We start from the raw sequence: 7,350 nt of genomic DNA on the forward strand, positions 1-7,350 counted from the left end.
TGAACACACACACACACACACACACACACACACACACACACACACACACACACACACACACACACACACACACACACACACACACACACACACACACACACACACACACACACACACACTTTGAATGACAAATCAAATACAAACAATTAAATATGCTTAAGGCTGAAAAGTGAAAGCGAACTATAGTTAACAAAGCAACATCGTGCGTGAAAAAGTAAGATTTGATTTGATCGTTGCGCAGCGCCATATTTTTCCACCATCTGTGTGTTGGGTGCCATGGTCACATCGTAAACATTTTATGTTTACATTACAGAAAGCTCTTTCACACAGCACAAACACAGAGCCTGCGGAACCAGCTGTCTCTTTCTGATAACGAGACAAAAACACAGAAAACACAAACACACATCCCCAGGCTCAGCTCAACACATACAACTACATACACCAATTAGCATAAGGCATGTTGGTAACCAGTGGAGGCTGCTGAGGGGAGGACGGCTCATAATGGCTAGAACAAATGGAATGGATTTGATTCACATGGTTTTGATACTATTCCACTTATTCCGCTCCATCCACCAGCCCGTCCTCCCCAATTAAGGTGCCCCCAACCTCCTATGTTGGTAACCTTTGAGAAATACATTTCTCCTTGGATTTGTGCCACAACAGTAGACTATGAATTTCTAGCAGAGTAAACTCAAAATGCTGGGTTGGGTAATAATCTAGAGCAAACACAGTAGAATGCATGCCCAGTACATTGCTTCATTCGTATGCTGGTCTTGATATACGAAAGCAAGCAAGTACCAGTGACTTTACAAGCCATAGTGAAGTAAAACAAGGTTCAGGGAAAAGGGCACCTTGCATTTCAAACCTAACTGGATGTGTTTGCTAATGGAAAGCCTCCCAACAGGAGGTAGGCAGTGAGTACTGTTTTAGAACCGCTTCCCGGGTGTTATGACACTGATGGTTTCTCTGAACTGATTGCGTCTATGGTTGTGGCAAGATGGAGTACAGCTCCATCTACTTGGGGGACAACTGTAGCATTTTAGCTTAGCCTTTCCTAACTTTGACCTAATTACCCTAACCTGCTACATCAAGTCACTTCATCCACAACCGTAGAAGTCATCAGTTCTTGGGAAACCATCGGTATCACCGAGCCGGTACTTTCCTTCGGTCTTGTCACCCAGAGGCCTTGAATTCTCCCAACAAACACTGACGCAGATCTGGAGCTACTAAAAGTCGACCTGGTTTCACTCCTGCTCATTTGTGCAAAACAAAGTTCAATTGGTGCTATATCCAAGGTATACGGGAAAGAGAAAAGTAGCTTTTACATTGACTACTTGCTTAAGAATTCAGTGGTTTGGCCCTTAGTTTGATTAATGAGAGCCAAACCTTGCACAGTCCCTGCAGTTGAGTAATGTTTTTTCACCCAGGTGTCTCATTAATGTCAATTAGTGACTTCTTTGTGTGGCTTTCCTGCAGACAAGACCCTATGTTGCGTATTGCTGCCTTTCACAGTTGGGAAAGTGCATGTCATATTTGTTCACAAAAAATAAACATACTTGAATTTGTCTAATAGAAACTCTTGTTTGCAACTGTTGGACTAATGATTACACCCTACATCAGCTAAATGCAGGCAAGATTGAGCAAGGTGGCATTGAATGTGTCACTGTCTGTCACCTTGATAACTAAACTTAGCCTGTGCGTCTATGTCATAAACTTTCATTCACAGGCTGGGTTGTAGCAAACATCATGATGGGTATAAGGGAAATTGAAGTATCACGTAGTAGCCTAAAACTATTGATGTTACGTTGATCTGGGTGAATGGAATATGAATGTCAGTCATCCAATGTGCTGTAAGACATAAGGCCATGCTCATGAAAGGAATTTGCGTCCTCCCTCATCTTGAACTGCACCGACCGCCACGGCGTTCTACAGTTGACACACAGCTAACTTAATTAAGAGCCTGACTGTCATGCTACTGCTGCCTCCTCCCTATCTCATCTTTGTACCTTCAAAGACTCCTGTCTCTCTATGGACAACCGGTGTTGTGTTTGAGTGTTTGTTGTCAGGGTGGAGTGGTGTGTGTGAGAGAGCTGGCTTTGAGTGTGCGTTTGCCTATGTGTGTGTGTGTGTGTGTGGTTGCACATGAGTGTGTGTGTGTGTTATTCCGGTGTGTGTGGAGCCTCTTCAGCTGATCCCAGTATTTCTCTCCATCTCTTATCTGTAAGCAGATCAGGCATCTATATCGTGTAACGTGAGGGTCTCATGAGACCCTTAGGTCCAATGCAGCCATTTAAAAAAATATCAGGATCAATACATTTCCGGGTAACAATTAAGCACCTTACTGTGACTGTTTTCAATTAAAATTGTCAAAAAAAAAAAAAATTTGTCTCTTAGCGAACAGCAATTTTTCAAGCAAGAATTTTGCATTGACTGTCTGGGAGTGGTCTGAGTGGGGAAAACAAGCTTTTATTGGCAGAGAGGTTTGTAACTCTCTTTCTTATCGGTCTATTAACTAACTTGCCGTCGGGCCTATTAACTAATTTGCCGCCGGGTGATCTCACCACACAGGCCAAAACTCCATCACACCAAAACAGGCTGATATTTCAGGTAGTCTTTTCAAACAGCTCTTCTTGAGGAAAGAAGTGACTCAAGAGGTGGATATTCGACTACTAGTAATGTTTTCAGCCCTGTCTATTCCTGGGCTTTAAACACTTCCTTAAAAAAGGGACAGTTCACTCAAAATAAGGATATAAACAATCAAGTTAACTATCCCTTCAAGATGAAGTTTTGATAGTTCACTCAACTGTGTGCAGTTTCTGTAAGATACAGCCAACTGGTGTATTGAATATGTGGAAGTGAGTGAGCAGAGAGTTTGCAGGTCAGTGTATTTCATCATGAATCTTGTTCTGGAGGCAGCTCTACACAGGCATAAAGTCATAGAATATCATTTTCAACCAAGCCCTAACCTTAACCCTAACTTTAACTACACTGCTAACCCTAACCTTAAATTAAGACCACAAAGCAAATGTTTGTTTTCATGAATTTTGACAAAAATTCCCACATTTTTACTTTACAGCTGTCCTATCTAAGGGGGGAACCGCTCAGTTTTGCCTCAAGGACAAGGCTCATGATGAAAATTGTTGACTTGCAGAGAGTTGTAGGTATTAGCATTTGCAATACAATCAATATCCACCCATATTCTCCCTTGTGAGCATATTTACCATGGTAGATAGACTATACATACAGTTTCAGCCCACCATCACACACATACACTTTAGCCAAATACATTTAAACTCAGTTTTTCACAATTCCTGACATTTAATCCTACTAATAATTCCCTGTCTTAGGTCAGTTAGGATCACCACTTTATTTTAAGAATGTGAAATGTCAGAATAATAGTAGAGAGAATGATTTATTTCAACTTTTCTTTCTTTCATCACATTCCCAGTGGGTCAGACGTTTACATAAACTCAGTTAGAATTTGGTAGCATTGTCTTTAAATTGTTTATCTTGAGTCAAACGTTTCTGGTAACCTTCCACAAGCTTCCCACAATAAATTGGGTGAATTTTGGCCCATTCCTCCTAACAGAGCTGGTGTAACTGAGTCAGGTTTACAGGCCTCCTTGCTCGCACATGCTTTTTCAGTTCTGCCCACAAATCTTGTATGGGATTGAAACGTTGTGATGGCCACTCCAATACCTTGACTTTGTTGTCCTTAAGCCATTTTGCCACAACTTTGGATGTACAGTTGGGGTCATTGTCCATTTGGGAGATTTGCGAACAAGCTTGAATTTCCTGACTGATGTCTTGAGATGTTGCTTCAATATACCCACATAATTTTCCTACCTCATGATGCCATCTATTTTGTGAAGTACACCAGTCCCTCCTGCAGCAAAGCACACCCACAACATGATGCTGCCACCCCATGCTTCACGGTTGGGATGGTGTTCTTCGGCTTGCAAGTCTCCCCCTTTTTCCTCCAAACATAACGATGGTCATTATGGCCAAACAGTTCTATTTGTGTTTCATCAGACCAGAGGACATTTTTCCAAAAAGTATAATCTTTGTCCCCATGTGCAGTTGCAAACCGTAGTCTAGCTTTTTGATGGCGGTTTTGGACCAGTGGCTTCTTCCTTGCTGAGCGGCCTTACAGGTTATGCCGATATAGGACTCGTTTTACTGTGGATATAGATACTTTTGTTGTTCTGGGATTGATTTTCACTTTTCGCACCAAAGTAAAATCATCTCTAGGAGACAGAACACGTCTCCTTCCTGAGCGGTATGACGGCTGCGTGGTCCCATGGTGTTTATACTTGTGTTCTATTGTTTGTACAGATGAACGTGGTACCTTCAGGCGTTTGGAAATTGCTCCCAAAGATGAACCAGACTTGTGGAGGTCTACAATTTAGGTAGGCCTTGAAATACATCCACAGCTACACCTCCAATTGACTCAAATTATGTCAAAAATGCTTATAAGAAGCCATGACATCATTTTCTGGAATTTTCCAAGCTGTTTAAAGGCACAGTCAACTTAGTGTATGCAAACTTCTGACCCACTGGAATTGTGATACAGTGAATTTTAAGTGAAATAATCTGTCTGTAAACAATTGTTGGAAAATGACTTGTGTCATGCACAAAGTAGATGTCCTAACCGACTTGCCAAAACTATAGGTTTGGTTAACAAGAAATTTGTGGAGTGGTAGAAAAACGAGTTTTAATGACTCCTAACCTAAGTGCATGTAAACTTCCGACTTCAACTGTAGGCCTACTTATCATACAGTATGATAGCTCCTCCCCACCCACAAAATGTCAGGTGTAATGTCATATTTCTGTGGAACTACATTATTTATGTTGGAGAGAGGGAGGTATATCCTTCAAAAGATGTGTGTGTCTGTTGTTCTGGGAATTCAGCTATGGGTGTGTGAGAGATAATGCATGGGTATGTGGTTGAACTGTGTAGTTGAGGCAATGAGTGCTGAAGGCTCAATTGCGCCTGAGGTCTGTCCTTTTCTGGTAATGCATGTATCTGAATCTCTACTGCACACGGTGGAGTGAAATAGAACCTCAGCCCAACTTCCAACCCCTTGTGAGGTATAAAAACATAAAACACGTTGATTTGGGGGAGATATACTGTATCACTATTCTAAATGTTGTAGGTAAGGAAGAACACACACAAACGCCCTGCAGCACTCTAAGGTCTTAATGTTGCTATGCTGCGGTGAGCCATTACCACTGTCAGTTCCCAGCACCTCAACTCGCAGGTGTCTGGCCCAAAGTCACAGGGACGTTCATTAGTTCTGCATCCTGCCTCCGATAATAGCTCCTGTTCTCGCTTTTTCCCTCCTTCTGTCTGTACCTATCATCTCTTTTCTCTATTTTCAGCGCTTTAAGTCCTTTCTTTTTGAAGCGACAGAGAAGACGAGTTCAAAGTTGATACAGACATCAGGCACAGAGCTGGAGGTATAGAGGAGACGGTTCCACATCCATCACCATCAAAGGGGCCTCTTCTTCACTCGAGCCCCATCTGACGAGAGCCCTCACTGGGCAGAGTGAGCGGAGACATAGGGCCTCACAACCACAATCTTACCATTTATTTCCCTCTCACTCTCCATATCTTCTACCCGGTTGATCCCCTTCCTCTTCTCTCTCTCTCCACTTTCCCTCTCAAAGCAAGCTCTTCTACTTTCTCTCTCTCTCCCTCACTCTGCTCTTTCTCGTGCCCCCCCCCCCTCTCAAAGTAAACTCTCCCACCTTGAAATCCCTTTCTAAACATACGTTAAAGCAAGAGGCAATAAGGAGCTTCCGTATGAAACCCCCTACCTGGAAGTGCCTGTTTTGACCTGTCTTCTTCATTGCTTAATCTCTTTGTTTTGAAGTTTACTTATCCTCAGAAGGCCCCTATTAACATGCATGGAGCATCTGCACAACTCCCCTACCGTGAGTATTATTGCTAAATTTCATCAATCACACAGCTACTTTTCAGCAGGAGTCGCTCTGAAGTGATTTTTAATAACATTGTCATGCAGTGGCTTACCTGTTTGTGTGTGTGTGTGTGTGTGAGGGCCGATCACACACTGCCTGCTGTCTCATTGGGCCGTATTACTGCAGAGCTCTGCAGGCTATTATGACAAACAGCCTCTTGCTCTCTCTCGTTCTCTCTCGCTCTCTCCCTCTCTCTCTCTGATTAACACGCCAGTGCTCAGAGGGGGCCCATATCTTATTTTAATCCTGTCTCCCCAAAGCCAGCTTTGAAGTGAGTGGGACAGGGAAGGGAGAGAGGAATACTAGAGAGAGGGAGGGAGGAAGAGAGCGAAAGGAGGGGGAGATGAAAAGGGAGAGTATGCGTGCGCTCACACACACACACACACACACACACACACACACACACACACACACACACACACACACACACACACACACACACACACACACACACACACACACACACACACACACAAACATTCTCTCGCTCTCTCTCTCTCAGACCTTGAAATTCAGACCTTGACAGAGCTCTTTGTTACCTGCTGAGTGGAGCCCCACCACCTGCCTCCTTACTTATTACTGAGAAGAGAGGGAGGGAAAGACTGACGGAGAGAGAGAGAGAAGAGAAAGAGTAAAAGAAAGAGAGAGGGAGAGAAAGCTGAGGGAAGGAGAAAAGGTATTTTAGCTAGCATACCTATGCATCTGTCATTAATTTCCTCCTCTGTAAATATTTGAATGTGCAAAAAAGCCTCTCGCATAACAGCGACACTCTGGACGATTCTGCGCCTTGTGGCCACAACTCCCTTCCTTCAACCCTTCCTATTCTCTTCCTAGCATTATTAACACCACTGTCCTCCTATTTCCTCCTCCTCTTTTTCTACCCCCTCCTCTCTCCCAGTGTTTTTAAAAGCTGCTGTTCTCCTCTCCACCTCCTTTCTTTCATCCATTCCTTCTCTTCGCCCTCCTCTCTTTATTCAAAGCCCCCTTCTCCTCCTCTCCGTTTATCCCCCCCCCCACCTATTCTCTCCCTCTTCATCTCCCCTTCCTCCTCTTCTCTTCCTCGTTGCTCAGTCGCATGATATTCTCCACATCCTAACAGAGGTTCAGACAGGAAACGCCACGTTTAACCATTTACTCGAAGATTACAATACACGCAGTACGTTCGTCTTGGCGTTAGGCTATGCTCCTTCGGGGTAGCTCACTGCCAGAGCATACATCGTGTAAGGTAATAATAATTGCAAGGAGTGAGAAAGGTATGCTACACCAATCCCCCTGACTGAAGCAGAGCCCTAACAGGTGGAGGCTGGGGTTGGCGTGGTGGGAAAGCAGAAAACAGACACGCATTGGCGAATAACGCATGTTACAGCA

The sequence above is a fragment of the Oncorhynchus masou genome, chromosome 5, assembly GCF_036934945.1.
Source record: "Oncorhynchus masou masou isolate Uvic2021 chromosome 5, UVic_Omas_1.1, whole genome shotgun sequence".
Lineage (NCBI taxonomy): Eukaryota > Metazoa > Chordata > Actinopteri > Salmoniformes > Salmonidae > Oncorhynchus > Oncorhynchus masou.